Consider the following 15,859-nt stretch of genomic DNA (forward strand, 5'->3'; position numbering starts at 1 on the left):
CAAAACCATATTTTAGTGAAGAAAATGGGCATCTTCCACCACATGGGTAATGGTTTTTTGAGAGTTTGAGTGTTAGTAAGAATAGTTTCTTTACTGTTGGTTCTTTTTCTGAGACTGGGATATTTAAGAGCTGTACTTGGTCTTCTGTCAGTTTGGATATTTGATATTTTAAGGCTGCTATCATTACTTTTTTCAGTTTTGTTCCCATATAATTGGATATGAGTACTGATTATTCTTTACATTTCTTCTGATTTTGCTATATTTCACTTAGATTCATTTATTATTTTTCTTAATTTGACTATTTGTTTACTTCTTTTAATTTAGAATGTTCAGAGTTATTATTTTTACAAGTCTTTTAAGAAAACCAGCTTTTAAGTTTTATTTATGATTTCTTTTGGTTTCCAGTTTATTTTTCCTCTAATTTTTAATATCTATCCATTTGTCCTTATTTTATGCTTATTATTTGTTGGCTATCTAATTTTTTAAATGCACATTTAATTAATTAAATCTTTTTCTATTTTTTAAATGCATGTTAATAGGGATATGACTGAGTACTTTGGCTGCAACCCCCAAATTTACACATATTTTTCATTATTATCATTTTTCTTTCACATACCGTTTTTATGATTTGTTGCCAACTCATCATTTAAGATTTCATTAAGTCTTCTTTGTATTTTTGCCTTAGTGTTCCTCTGAACCAATGATTATTTTTATGGTGTCATGATCTATTTCTGCTTTTCTTTTTTATATATTTATTTGTAATATCTCTGTATCTTAATAATCAATTTTTGTAAAAGTGATATGTGATGCTGAGAAATGCAAATATTCTTTTGCTATCTCATTTGGAAGAGACATAAAGATTTTTATTCTAGTTCTTCAGCAATTTGTTCAGTTCACATGTACCTAAAACTTAAAGAAGGATTTTGAAATCTGATAACATTTTGTCTATTCTAAGATTTTATTCTTTGGTTCATGAGCCTTATTTAAACTTTCATAATATGTCTCTTTTAAACAAGAGCTTGCTCCTCTCTCCTACCTACCCCCTTTTTCCTATTGTGTCTTACACTTAGTAACATGCTTGCAGGTGATAAGGAGAATATTGCCCCATGGTAGGATTCATACTATGTTTCTGATTATACCATTCATTATTGACCTTTACTCCTCTTTTGGTCATACTTGTCCTTTTTATCTTAAAATTTCTTCCCTGGGTCAGTGTGCTCCCAGTTTTCTGGGTGTCAGCTGTCCCTGAGAGCACTGATTCCTTTTTCTCCTGGAGGCAAGATGAAAGGTCTTCCTAAATATCAAATCACATCAAATTGTACCTACTATAAGGTCCCAAACCCTCCTTATAAAACATCTCTTTATATTATGGGAGCACTCTTCAGTGATATTCACTCTAACTACTGAAACAGGATTTCATCTTCTTTCCCTATTTTTCAATTCTTCCTTTTGCTTCTTCACTCTCTAATACAAGAATTATTATCCCTTCATTCTTAATCTAGGAATTAAGATACAGCATGTATTCTCTATGTTCTTCTATTCTTCATGGAATGAAGCTATTCATGCATCTTCCATTCTGTAATTTCAACTCCTAAAATTAAACACTGATTTACCAGGCAATGTTGTGAGGTTTAGTCCATAATGTTACAAGATCTGCTCTCTGTAAGCAGTTCTATCTGACCTCTCCTTTCACTTCTGTCTCCTCAAGTACATTCAATGCTCTCTCCCTTATTTATATTTCTTGTTGGCTTTGTTGCTGTATTTCTCCTTGCCTTTCTATTGGTTGGGATTTGAGAAGCAAAGGCTCTCTCTCTTCAGGTCTGATTTTTTTTTCCTAAGATTGTTTTGTATGCCAAGAATGTCTTATCTTTATTTCATATATGGTTAGGCGACATCTTGAGCTTCCTTGCTCAGTAGTTCTGTTGTTTGCTTGAAAAATCTGCAAAAGAATTGTTAAATTTAAGCACTTTTTGTCTAGAGTTTGTAGGCTCAGATTTTTTTTGGGGGTGTAATAAAAAGAGAGTCATCTGCATCCAGAGAGAAGCCTATGGGAACTGTATGTGGAGCACAACACAATATTTTCTCCACTGTTGTTATTGCTGTTCAGTTGTTTCAGACATGTCCAACTCTCTGTGATCTTATTTGGAGTTTTCTTGGCAAAGATACTGCAGTGGCTTGCCAATTTCTTTTCTTCTTAAACATGAAGAAACTGAAGCTAACAGAGTTAAGTGACTTGCCCAAAGCCCCATGTAGACTAGTAAGTGACTGAGGTCAGAATGAAACTCAGAAAGATGAGTCTTCCTGACTCCAGGTCCAGCACTCAATCTATTATGCCAACCTAGCTACCCCAATCAAGCGACTTAATGGAAATTAAAATGGTAGATCTTGCTGGTTAGTTGAAAATACACACCTACTTATCCATCTACCTATCTATCTATCCATCCTTGATTACACAAGTAAAGTACATCCTTACAAAAGATCTTCTCAAATAAATTGTCTTTAAGGACAAAATAATCTTCAAAGGCAATGTCTGCTCATATAACTCTTCAATTCAAAAATTTTTAGTGGTTCTCTATTGACTCTATAGGTAAATACAAACTCCTCAGCCTAATACTGAAGGTCCTTTATTATTTGGTCCCATAAGGCCTTTCACATCTTATTCATATTTTTCTCTCATAAATATTCTATGTCCTACATAGCTATTTCTTGTAGTCAATATACCACAAGATGTTTCCATGGATTTACATGAGCTATTACCTCCCTTTTTATATTTACTACCTTTTAGACTATTTTCTTTCAAGTATTTCTTTGGGGATTACATTAGAATGAAGCTCACAGAGAGCAAGGGCTATTTAAAAATATTTTAACATTCCCAAAGCCCACCACACAGCAAGCCTGTATTTTTCTAGAATTTGTTGGAAAATGTGGTGTTTTTTAAAAAAATCAATAATATTTAACACTGATGATGATGGAAATTTATTTAGTGCTTAAAGAAAACATTCTATAGAATATATAATATAATATATAGTCAATAACAATTGACAATGAAGAATAGTTCATGATTCTGGATGATAATGTCCTTGATTGTATCAAGCCTTGGAATACTATAAGATCTCATCATTGAGATATGACAAGGAGTCAGGCAAGTAAACCACCAAGATGCTTTTTCAGTACATTAACGTTAGGCATAGAATAGAAAGAAAAAAATAAAGATCAAAGTTGGGAAATTGAGGAGTGACTGAAACAATCTCAAGTTTCTTGCTACCCTAAAAGTCCCATTCAGCTATATTGCTGCAATGATGCAGTGACTATCACATCCTCCCTCCCCCATCAGAGTTGCCATTGACCCAAAGGACAATGGACCAAAACACATCATAGATTTAGATAAGTTTCATCATATTACCTGTGACAACTCAGAAATGGTATAAAGAAACATCATCTAGAGACATGGTATCACCAGAAACAGAGGTAGGCTGAGGAGGAGAGATAATAGATGGGCTGGTATAAGACAGATAAGTAGATAGGTAGATAAGTAGGTGGGTGTATATTTTGACCTCAGTTAAGTCACTTGGTTGGGGCAGCTAGGTGGTGCAGTACAAAGAATACCTTGCCTAAAGTTAGAAAATGTCATCTTTGTATGTTCAAATCTGGCATCAGATACTTAGTAGTTGTGGAACCCTGGGCAAGGTACTTAACCTTGTTTGCCTTGGTTTCCTCATTTGTAAAATGAGCTGAAGAAGGAAATGACAAACCACTCCGTTATCTTTTTTTTTTAAATGAGGTAATTGGGGTTAAGTGACTTGCCCAGGGTCACACAGCTAGGAAGTGTTAAAGTATCTGAGATCTGATTTGAATTCAGATCCTTCTGACTTCAGGGCTGATGCTCTATCCACTGTGCCACCTAGCTGCCGCCTCCCCCCCTCCCCCACTCCATTATCTTTGCCAAGAAAATCACTGAAAATGACTGAAACAAATGAATATCCTTAAAATATAAAAAAAGAATATGAGGTCTGCAGACATTATGGAGAAGCTTCATAGAGGTTTTCTCAGAATTGTAGATAAGAATCATAATGGATGGTAAAGTATAAATGGGAGGTAATCTACATGATTAAAGGAAAAGTCCATAATGACAACATAGGGGTATCTACTGAAGCAAATTTACTTTTCAATCTCAGAACAAAACAAAAACTTCTTGGCACATTTAAAAAATATTTTTATTATAATAGATGAAATATACCTAAAATACGCAACTGAAAACAGATGCTTTGACAGTGTGATTATAACAGGTAATGAGTCATGTTGTCTTTCACTACTGTCTTTGTATATATGCTGTTTGTAGACATTATAAATATATGTTATTTTGATTCTTTGTACTTTAGTGGATGTTTGTTTTTTTTTTTTTTTTTTGAGGTAGTCAGTTTCTCATGAATTTTCTTCAGAATCCCATTCTTACTTTTCTGAAAAACTGATTTTTCAAGTTGTCACTAGAAAGTAGTGGGAAGACTTTGATAAAATTACCTTTTTCATTAAATTTGAAAAAAGATAATTATATTATTTTGATTTGAGATTGAATGAGACTACTTTTCATCAAGAGATTTAGTACTGAACACTAAGAAATATTTAAGAAAAATTTTGCTTACTTTGTCAAATACTCAAATAATTTAAAATGATCACTCATTTATGACAGCCTTACATATAATGAATTTCAACACTTTAGGATATTAATCCTACAAAAAACCCCATTCCAATGCTTCATTGGGATACTGAAAGCTCAAGTTCTGACAGGTTCTAACATTCTAGGAATCCTTCAACAGGGATCCTAAAAACAAACTATGTGTACACTTTCTTAGAGCCAGTTTTGCTAAATACAGATAGATTCACCACCAGTTATCTAATCACTTGATGACAAGTTTCTTTGGACACAGAAATCCATTAAACAAATATAAAATGGCTTTCAATCTTATGCCCCTCCTCACCACCACTATTTCTGTAGAGAATGATAAAGTGATAGAAAATGGGAGAGATGGTACTATCACACTATTTTTAGATATGTATTTATTTCATTATTCAAATTTTAAATATGAGATTCTTGATCAATGACCAAGTCAACATACTACTTTAGGAACTGACGCATGTAAAAATAGTCATGCTATAAATGCAAATGAAAAATAAAAGGATGTAGCTAAAAGGAACAATTCACATTCTCCTTGGAGAGACAGAAGCTGGTGGCATTGAGTTAACTTATGTCTAAAGAAAAGAAACATCATTTCATAAGACATCTGGTCATCTTGTATGATCTTATTAGGAACCAAAAGGTCACTATAAAAACAGTTACTGTTTAGTCATCAGCATCTTTACTGTTTAATTATCAGTATCTATTGTTTTGGATAAGGAGAGAGGAAATATTCTGCAAAGAATTCAATAAAACCCTCCAAATATATCAGCATCTTCTTTGATATTTGATAACTTCATTACAAAAGTTAAAAAAAGAATACAAAAAATATGTTGAAAATATGACCCAGAATAAATTAAAGGAGCTTAAGATGTGCAGAATGTACAGAAGCCTTGTGCCTTCCAACATGAATATTTTCAAAACATAGACATTTCTTAACACACATCCCCATACACTGAACATTTCCTTCCAACAACAAAAAACAGATAAAGAAAACCAATGAACAAAACATCTCATTGCCAATGTAAGATTAAAGGAGAGAATCCTTTTTTATAATCTGCTCCTCTGGGTCTAAGACTGGTCATTACAATGAATCTGAATATGAGTTGCCTTCTATTGTCATTTTGCTTTACATTATTTGAGTCAATAACATACTGTTCTGATTCTGATTGGTATATTGGATAGAGCATTGAACTTGGGAGTCAGCTATATTCAAATTTAAATTCTGCCTCTATGACTAGCTAAGTGTCCCTGGACAAATTATGAAACTTGTGGCTGCCTCAGTCTTCTCAATTGTAAAATGGGGGATAACAATAGCAAAATGAGTAATTTTTTACATGACCAGTATAAAATTTTATTTTGCCTTATTATACATATTTATAACAGAAACATTGTTTTTGTTTCTCTATTTTATTTATTTATTGCAGGAAAAAGGGGGTGCACAAAGCTGGAGAGGGATTAAGTGACTTCCCCAGTCATATAGCTAGTAAGGGTCAGAGATCATATTTAAATTCAGGCCCTCTTGGTATTCTATTCACTGTAACACCAAGCTGGCCCTCAATTTAATTTAATTTATTTATTTAAAAATTTTTTTTTAAATAATAGCCCTCCCTTCCCTCACACTCTCCCCTTAAACAGCAAGTAATCCAATATATGTTAAGTATGTATAATTCCTACATATATATTTCCATATTCATCATGCTATAGAAGAAAAATAAGATCAAAAAGGGAAAAAAAGCAAACAACAATAAAAAGGTGAAAAATTATGTTGTAATTTACATTCAGTTCCCGCAGTACTCATTCTAGATGTAGATGGCTCTCTTCATCACAAGTCTATTGGAAATTGGCCTGAATGACCTCATTGTTGAAAAGAGCCACATCCATCAGAATTGATCATTGTATAATGTTGTTATTTCTGTGTACAATATTCTCCTGCTTCTACTCACTTCACTCAGCATCAGTTCATGTCAGTCTCTCCAGGCCTCTCTGTATTCATCCTGCTGGTCATTTCTTATAGAACAATAATATTCCATAACATTCATATACCATAACTTATTCAGCCATTCTCCAATTGATGGGCATCCACTCAGTTTCCAGTTCCTTGCCACTACAAAAAGGGTTGCCACAAACATTTTTGCACATGTGGGTCCCTTTTCTTCCTTTATGATCTCTATCGGATACAGGCCCAGTAGAGATACTGCTGGATCAAAGGGAACGCACAGTTTTGGACATATTTGTTCTCCAGAAGAAATTGTCCAGGGCCAAATTGTTCTCCAGAATGTTTGGATCAGTTCACAACTGCGGTAACAATGTATCAGTGTTCCAGTTTTCCCCCTTCCCTCCAACATTCTTCATTATCTTTTCCTGTCACCTTAGCCAATCTGAGAAGTATGTAGTCATACCCTTAAATTGTCTTAATTTGCATTTCTCTGACCAATAGTGATTTAGGGAATTTTTTCATATGACTAGAAATGATTTTAATTTCATCATCTGAAAACTGTTCATATTTTGTGACCATTTATCAGTCTCAATTTAATTTTTTAAAAAAGAAAAAGAATAAATTCTATGATATACTTGACAATCATTCTTTTAGTATGTGCTTGAAGAATTCTGGCAAGAAAAAACTCCAGTACCTCTCATAGTAGCAAATTCTACTACTATATAATTCTAATTGATAGGACAGATTTTCTTACACCCAAGCAGCTAAACATGGTTTCTTTGCAACTCTCATCCTTTGTTCCTAGTTCTGACCACAAGTTAATTCTCTCTTTCACATGACAGCTTAAAGCTCAGAAGTTGCATCTCCCCTTCATCCCTTCAGACTTTTCTTCTCTAGCCTAAACATCACCAGCTACTCTGGCAAGTCTTCCCATGGCATTACCTTAAGGTCCATTATTCTTCTGGTTGCTCCCCTGTGGACTTTCTTTAAATCAGAAATATCTAAATTTATGGCTACAATGTTGAAGTGTTGCCTGAACCAGATTAAAATACAGTTAGGAATTATTTAATAAAATAAATAAAAATAAATTGCTAATATGTATTTTTCTAAGTGAACAGGCAACCCACAGAGATCCACAGGTTTAATGACCTTATTTCTATTGATATCACTGTTCTAGTTTACCAGTATTCTTCCTAACATGTATTTTCCCCAAAAGAACATAATCCTCCAAAAATGTTATTTGACCATGGCAGAAAGCTTTTTTTTTTTTTTTTTTTAAATCTTCCTTACTCTAGGAAACCATGCCTCTCAATGCAGTCTATTTAATTCCTAATGAGTTCTGAGTTATATGACTATCTACAGATTATTTTCATATGATCGACTAAGGTTTCTCTATCTCACATTTATTAGGCTGCTTTTTGGCATGCAATTATAAGACCTGACATTTACCCCTATGAAATTTCATCTTAGTCAATGCAGCCCACTTCTGTAACCTGTCAAGGTATTTTAAAACCCTAATGCTGTCATTTAGCATACCAGCTATTCCATCCAGCTTTGCATCATCTGCAAATCTGAGAAGCATGACATCTATGTCCTTATCTAAGTCACTGATAAAAATCTTAAGAAGCAGAAGGTCAAGTCAAGGTGCTTTGGACATGTGACCCTTAGGACAAGAGCTCTTCCAAAGGTGGAAATACACTTCCAATGACCACTTCTTTCAGTATGGCCATTCAAACAGTTCTAAATCTATCTAATTATATTGTTGCCTAACCTACATTTCTCTATGCCTCCCCTGCCCCCAACAAGCCCCAATTACCATTGCCTTGCTAGAACATAAACTCCATATACAATCTACTCCTAATCAACAAATTTGTTTGTTAAAAAAAGATTAGGCTAGTCTTTAATAATTTATTCTTGATGAATAATGGCATTCTAGGATTCTCTTCTCATTCCTATGGTACCTTTCACATTTGATAATGATTTCTGAAAGATGACACTGGATTAGAAATCACATTCTCCAGGTCATTCTAGGTAACTTGAACTCATAATTTATTTCTAAAGTCATGCTTCTTTGCTTTGCCTAGTCAAACCCCACTTGTAGATTGCTCTCACCATCTGCCTCCTCCTCTTCCTGTAACTGCTGAAATGTGATGAAGAAGCCATCTAACTATGCTCAGTGTACTCAAATTTAAGTCATCTAAGATCACGTGGCTCTCACTTTAGAAAGACAATGGCTTTTATTCTTTTCTAACTGATTTTCCCTCCAACCACTCTCTTAGGAGAAGATGTATCACCTCATAGTTTACAGAAAAGTAAATCCCAATCATTCCCCCCACCTCACCCCCATTTCACATTTCAAAACCTCTTAGTATTAAGCCATTCTCTTTTACACAAGTTTCTGTTTAAGAGATGGAATTTCTCATCAAGTCCAAAGCCTTTTACCAATCTTTGATTCTATCTATTCCTTTCCATCTCCTTGGGCAGAATAATTCAGAAGGACTCCTGCAGACTCCCATTTCCCCCAGTCTCCTACCTCTCCTGGCTCCTTTCCCCTTGCCTAAAGGGCATATCTCAAAACACACACACACACACACACACACACACACACACACACACACACACACACACATCAATCAATGAACATATATTAATTTCCTACTATGTGAGAGGCTCTACATTGGTCTAACGCTACAAAGACAAAAATAAAACAGTCCCTGTTTTCAAGGAGTTTACATTATGTCAAGGGAGACAAAATATACATACAACATAATGGAATTTTAAAGGCTCAGTAGGGGCTCAGTTAAGGCTTTTTACAGCAGACAGTGGCTAAACAGAGTACCAAAGATAGGAATTCTACATGGCATAAGGGAGGAAGGAGTGCATTCCAGCCAAAAGAGATGAACAATATAAAATAGGAAGCTGGAAAATGGTGCACTATATGGGAGAAATGATCTTTCATGCTATTGTCTAGCTTCTCTCATTATCAGCCAGCTAACTTGTAAGTGATTATGATGTTCCAGACATTGTGATACAAACTGAAAGGCAAAAAGAAGTTCTTGCTTCCATGGAAGTTAAGTCCAATGGGTAAAAAATATGCAAATAATGATATACAGATAAAATATAGACAGGATAAATTGGAGGTAATCCAGAGGGGAAAGGCACTAGAATTTAGGAGATTCTTCTTATAGAAGATCAGATTTTATCTGAGACTTTAAAAAAGCCAGAAAAGTCAGGAGATGGAGATGAGAGAGAGCATTCCAGATATGAAAGATGGAATTAGAGTATTTTGTTCAAGGGAAAAACAGAGGCCAGTGGCACTGGATTGTAGATTCACCTAATTCCTTCCCACTGGTAAAGATTGGTGGAGCAGCTAGATGGCACAGTGGATAGAGCACCAGCCCTGGTCAGAAGGGCCCAAGTTCAAATCTAGCTTCAGACACTTAATACTTCCCAGCTGTATGACACTGGGCAAGTCACTTAACCCCAATTCCCTCAGGAAAAAAAGAGAGACTCAGAGACAGACAGACAGAGAGAGAGAGAGAGAGAGAGAGAGAGAGAGAGAGAGAGAGAGAGAGAGAGAGAAAGGCAGAGAGAGAGATTGGAACATTGGTGGGGCTTTGCCCACCATGGGATTTTGTATTTGGTCCTGGAAATGACAGGGAGCCATAGTTTATTGTACATGGGATGACCTGTGCTTTATGAAGATCACTTTAAGAACTGAATGCAAGATGGGACTGAAGTGGGAAGAGATTTGTGGCAGGCAGAGAAACCAGCAGGTTACTGGCATATCTGATGCGTGAGATAACAGGGACTGACACCTAGAAAGTAAAACCATCAGACAAGAAATAGAAATCTTATACAAGTTGACAACAAAATGTATATGTGGGTGTGAGAGTGAGGAGTCAAGGACAGAAAGATGATGGTGTCCTCAATAGTAATAGGAAACTTAGGAAGAGGGAAGAAAGAAATGAGATCAGTTTAGGGCATGTTGAGTTTAAAGTGACTATGGCATTTCTTCCATATGTTCACTCAGTTCTCAGTCCCTTCCAACTGACTCCTGACTTCCTCTCTCAGCTAAAACTGTTCTCTCTGGTCACCAATGATATCTTAATCAACAAACATATGGCCTTTTCTCCAACTTGACTTCTTTGCTACATTTAACATTTACATTAACTACCCTCTCCTCCTGATTTCCTTTATGTTATGAGTTTTCATGACCCTGTTAATCTTGATTCTACTCTTACTTGGGTGGTTAAGGATTGTCAATTTCCTTTGTTGGTTCTTCTCATTACATCAACAATTAAGTATATTCCAAGTGTCTGCCATTAGCTCCCATCTTTGCACTCCTTAAGACTCTTTCCTATAGGTTCAGTTATCATCTCTATGAAAACAATTCAGTTGAACAGACCCAGCTCTACTTTCTCTCCTGAGGTACAATCACCAACTCCCTATTGGACATGTAGAACTTGATTACCATAGACATCTCAAACCCAACATCAGAGATAATCTAGAGGGAAAAGGCATTAGAATTCAGGAGATTCTTCCTATAGAAGATCAGATTTTATCTGAGACTTAAAAAAAGCCAGCAAAGTCAGGAGATGGAAATGAGAGAGAGCATTCCAGGTATAAGGGAATGATTTTTTCTTTTCCCCAATCCTTCCCTCTTATAAAATTCCTAATTTTTGATTAAGGGCACCATCAGCCTTCAAATCACTCATGTTAAAAACCATAGAGCCATCCTCAACTCCTCACTTTTCCTCAATATACATAATCAATCACCTTTTGATTCTATCTCTATAACATCTCTCCTATCAATATCCATTTCATTACTCATGTGGATGGCCACTATCCTAGTTCAGGCCTTTATTATTTCTCATTTTTAAGCTCATGTAGGGAAGGGACTATTTAATTTTGAGCTTTGTATTTCTAGAGCCTGGAAATGTGCCTGGCACAGAGGAGACAGTTCACCAAGGCTTACTGGTTGGTATATTGATAAAAAGCAACTCAGTGCCCTCATAATCTCTTCATTTCTTCTAGGCATCAATGCCCTTTTAAGGATACGATCTTGTCCTGAACTTTTAAAACCCAAATGTTATTCTTTATTTGTTACAGAAATAAAAAAAAAAGTAAAATAACACTTGAGTAGGTCTCCCTTCTATCTGTCAGCCATCATCATCACTCTATGTGCACTGTTCCTTTTAGGATGTTTCATTTTTGCCCCAAATAGCTAAAAACAAACAAAACTTTTGTTGCCCTTCACCAACTTTGTTTAATTGGTAATCTAAAGCTACAGACAAAGTTCTTATAGAACTGTGACATTTTCATATAAGTCATGTTATAAGTCTTTGTTCCTATCTTTTTATATCTTTTTAAAATCAGGACTAGCCAATGAGTTCCTTCTGCATCCACATCCATCTCTTTGTGCAACTATGTGCTTTTTCTACTCATCAAGTTTTTTCTTTGGCATCTTCAGAATCTCATTCTTGAAAACATCTCATTGTTCCTGTACACCTATATTTCATAGTCCTTTGAAATCAGTTCTTTGCAAATTCTATTTTTTTAAAGTAAGACAAGAGAAGTAAAAACAGGGTTCATAGGCTGGTAGATCAGGAAGGGATTAATGCACCAGGGGCCATGATGAGGACAAAAAATGCCTTCAGAAATCAGGCAGTGGGAAAAGTAGGTCAAGAGAAGATAAGAGAGAAGAGAATTTCTAGAATTCAATAGGTGATTTTGAGTATCAAGAGTGCACTGCAGCTTTTTTAAAAAACAGATTATTTCCCCAAAAAAGAAAGACAGCTGGTGTAAGCTAAAACCAATATATCTATGTTATAGCTCACACAAAGGAAAGCATCAAGTCTAACCTGAGATACCTGGGGAATATGACTAGGGAGATAAGGGAAGAGAGGAAACAAATACACACAAATCATAATCACCAGAGAGGTAAGAATAGGACAAGAACTCTGGAGAATCCAGGTATATCCAGACCTTAGTCACAAAGAACCACCCATGCCTGGGTGAAATGACCTTCAGACAATGCAATAATAAAGGAAAAAGGAAAGAGACAGATGTATCAGGGAGAGACAATCCACCCAACCTAGTGCCCAGGATATCTCCTACCTACCTACATGCTTGGGGTTTTAGAGAGAGGGTCAGGGTCTCCAGGAGGCAATGTGAAAAAGTTAAATGTGAACCTCCTGACTGTATCCACCTACAGTTAATCAGGAATCAGCCATTTTAAGAAGAAAAAAGGAACATGAAGATTGCCTACTATGTTTAGAGTTTCATCTAAGTATAAACACTGTCCTTCAAAGCAAGATGGATATTCCAAATATCAATTATTGTTTTCTATGGATGTAATAGGATGAGGGTCAGTTTATTTTCAGCAGGAGTTTCCTAAATAGCAGTTAGAAAATTCCAAACAGAAGCAGAGGTTATATTAATAGAAAATGAATCAAATTTATCCTTGTCAAAATGACCTGCGGCTATAAAGCCAGGGGAGAGAAATTCAAAAATTCAAGTTTCTTTTGCCTTTTTAAATTGGCTGGTCCCTGCCAGATACTTCATTCCTTCTAATTCTTTTAACTCTAATCTGATTGGCCAAACATCCCTTTTATCTTTCAAAAAGAAAGTAAGATCCAGAAATCTCAACACTCCCCCTCACCACCTCAACCCTCACACTCTCTTTGGACTGGGATGGTGCCAAGCCAGCTGGGGCCTTTGCTGGCATTCAAGCAATGAAGCATATTCTATCACACATGGGCAGTGTCTATTTGGCTCATTCGTTAAGCCAATGAGTCATTTCTCAAGGTGATAATCTTGGCAGGCTCTTCTTTATGTATGCTGCCTGGATCTATTCTTCTACTGTATTCACAAATTGATAATTGGTGTATTTAACACTCCTCCCATGTATACATCCCAAACAGACTTTTTCCATTTCTAACAGGAAACATGCAGGGTAAGAGAGCATTAAAAGATGCCACATACTGACTTAATACCGGAGTGGTGCTACAGACTAATATAATCCTCCCACATTCCAACAATATGCCTAGTTAAAGATTCGTTTTTAAATCCTCACAGAACCCTCTTAATTGATCTAACGCAGTAATAAGCACCCCATGATTACTTGATTAGGACTTAAAACAGTTGTTAGACCATTTGTGTTGGAAAGTTTTTAACTCTTTAGTTGAATCTTGTAAAAACAAAATCTGAGAGCTATCTGTTTCTGATGATATCCACAGGTAGGTGGGAGGGAAAGATCTAATAGCATCTCCCTGGAAGCTTTGTACATAATGGATTTTTATCATTTCCTGTAAGCCTAGAGGAATTCAGACAGGATTTTTATAAAATTATCAGAACACTAAACTTGTCATTCCAGAAGCAGCTGCAGTGATGGGCTTTACAAAATACAGCTTTGCCAAGAGACTTAACCCACTTTTCCAAATATGGAAAGGGCAGAATGTACCCTTCTGTGTCAGTGCATTCAACTTTTTTTCCAATTCACTTTTATCACTTGGGTAAAGTGTATTTGAGATGTTCTTATATGTTCTTATTTTAAAGCCAAATTGGAGGACATTCAGACTTCTATTCCCAAGCTACAGAAACACAGAATTAAAGGGAACTTTAGAGATCATTTGTGTAACAAGATCAACCTCTACAACTTAAACTGTTTACCTTAGTCTCTTCAATTACAAAATAGAGTTTTAAAAAAGCATCAACTTCACAGGATGGGAATGAGGATCAATAAGGTATCAGTAAAAGCATTCAGCATAGTGTCTGGCACACAGTAGGTACCATATGAATGTTTAGACCTTTCCTTTCCCTTTTCTTATAGCATACCTGAGAAGTAGTTTCTAGCCAAAGACATGAAGAGTGCTCCTAAGGAGAAAAATGCTACTTCCTTAGGCAACCCATCTCACTTTGGGAACACCCTGATGATGGTCAGACTCTTTTTCTTCCATCAAAGATCCTTTGAATCAGAGCTCTGCATCCTTGAAGGGTCAACAGGACAACTGCATCCTCCTTCCCAAGTACTGAACTATAGCCATTAGATCATCCTTAAGACTTCTCTTCTCTGAGCTAAGAAAACCAATTTTCTACAATTAATTTTTGTATCACATGTTTTTTACTCTCCTTATCTTAGTAGCTCATCTCTAGATGCACTCAGGCCATCTAGGGCTCTCCAAAAACATGATGGCCAAAAATGAACCTGATCCAGATGAGGTCTGACCAATACAGAAAATAGCAGTGTTCTCTTCTCTCTCTTTCTGGAGTCACTTCATACAGCCCAGGAACATAATCCTTTTCTTGGCTATTTTGTCACATTGTTCCCTTATAATGATTATAATCTGAAAATTATCTGAGGGTTTTGGCAGATTAACTCTTATCTAGCTAGCCCTTTCCTTATCTTGTACTGCTAGAATTATTTTTAAAATTCATCTTGCAAGTTGTCCATTTCAACTCTTGAGAGTTTTCCTGGATCCTCACTCTGTTCCCTAATGTGTCAGTTATTTTTCTCAGTTTCATGTCATGTGAAAATTTGAAAAATATACTCTCCAAGCCACTGAAGAAAGGTGTTTGGGGATATGACAATTTCCTGAGATCTCTTTCCAAGCTGAAGTTCAAATAGCACCAAATCAAATCAACTTCCAATCCGATGCCCTCCTTGATTCTGCCACCCCCAGATGACTTGGTATTTTCTCATTTGTATTTTGAATTATGTAACCTCCTTAAAGTTGGAAATGTTTCCTTTTTGCTTCTGTATTCTCTGTGTCCAGGATAGGTGACCAAATGATAATAGGGACTTAATAGGCCCTTTTAAAAATTGAACTTCACTGATTTCACTCCCCTTTGGTAATGAGGACAGACATCATTTTGTCTACCAGTTTAGGAAGCCAATTCTGCTTCACAGCTAGGTGGGTCAGTGGATCCAGCACTGAGACTATAATCAGGAAGACCTGAGTTCAAATATGACCCAACACACTTACTAGTCATCCCTAAGTCCCCAGTTGTATAATTTCTTGTTTCAGTTTCCTCAACTGAAAAAGGTGATTAATAAAAATATCTACCTCCCAGAATTGTTAAGATAATGAAATACTACTTATAAAAAAAATGCTTAGCATAGGGGCCTCTAGGTGGTGAAGTGGATAGAGCACTGACCCTGAATTCAGGAAGACCTGAATTTGAATCCAGCCTCTTAACTCTTCCTAGCTATGTGACCTTGGGCAGTCACTTAACTCCAACTGACT

At 35.8% G+C, this 15,859-nt stretch overlaps 1 protein-coding gene across 4 annotated transcripts in view; it reads right to left on the reverse strand.

Moving 5' to 3' along the window:
- The window catches only part of RASAL2 (RAS protein activator like 2), a 328,025-nt gene that overhangs the window by 152,270 nt on the left and 159,896 nt on the right, over positions 1-15,859 (reverse strand). The window lies entirely within an intron of this gene.

This window comes from Antechinus flavipes, chromosome 4, assembly GCF_016432865.1.
Source record: "Antechinus flavipes isolate AdamAnt ecotype Samford, QLD, Australia chromosome 4, AdamAnt_v2, whole genome shotgun sequence".
NCBI lineage: Eukaryota > Metazoa > Chordata > Mammalia > Dasyuromorphia > Dasyuridae > Antechinus > Antechinus flavipes.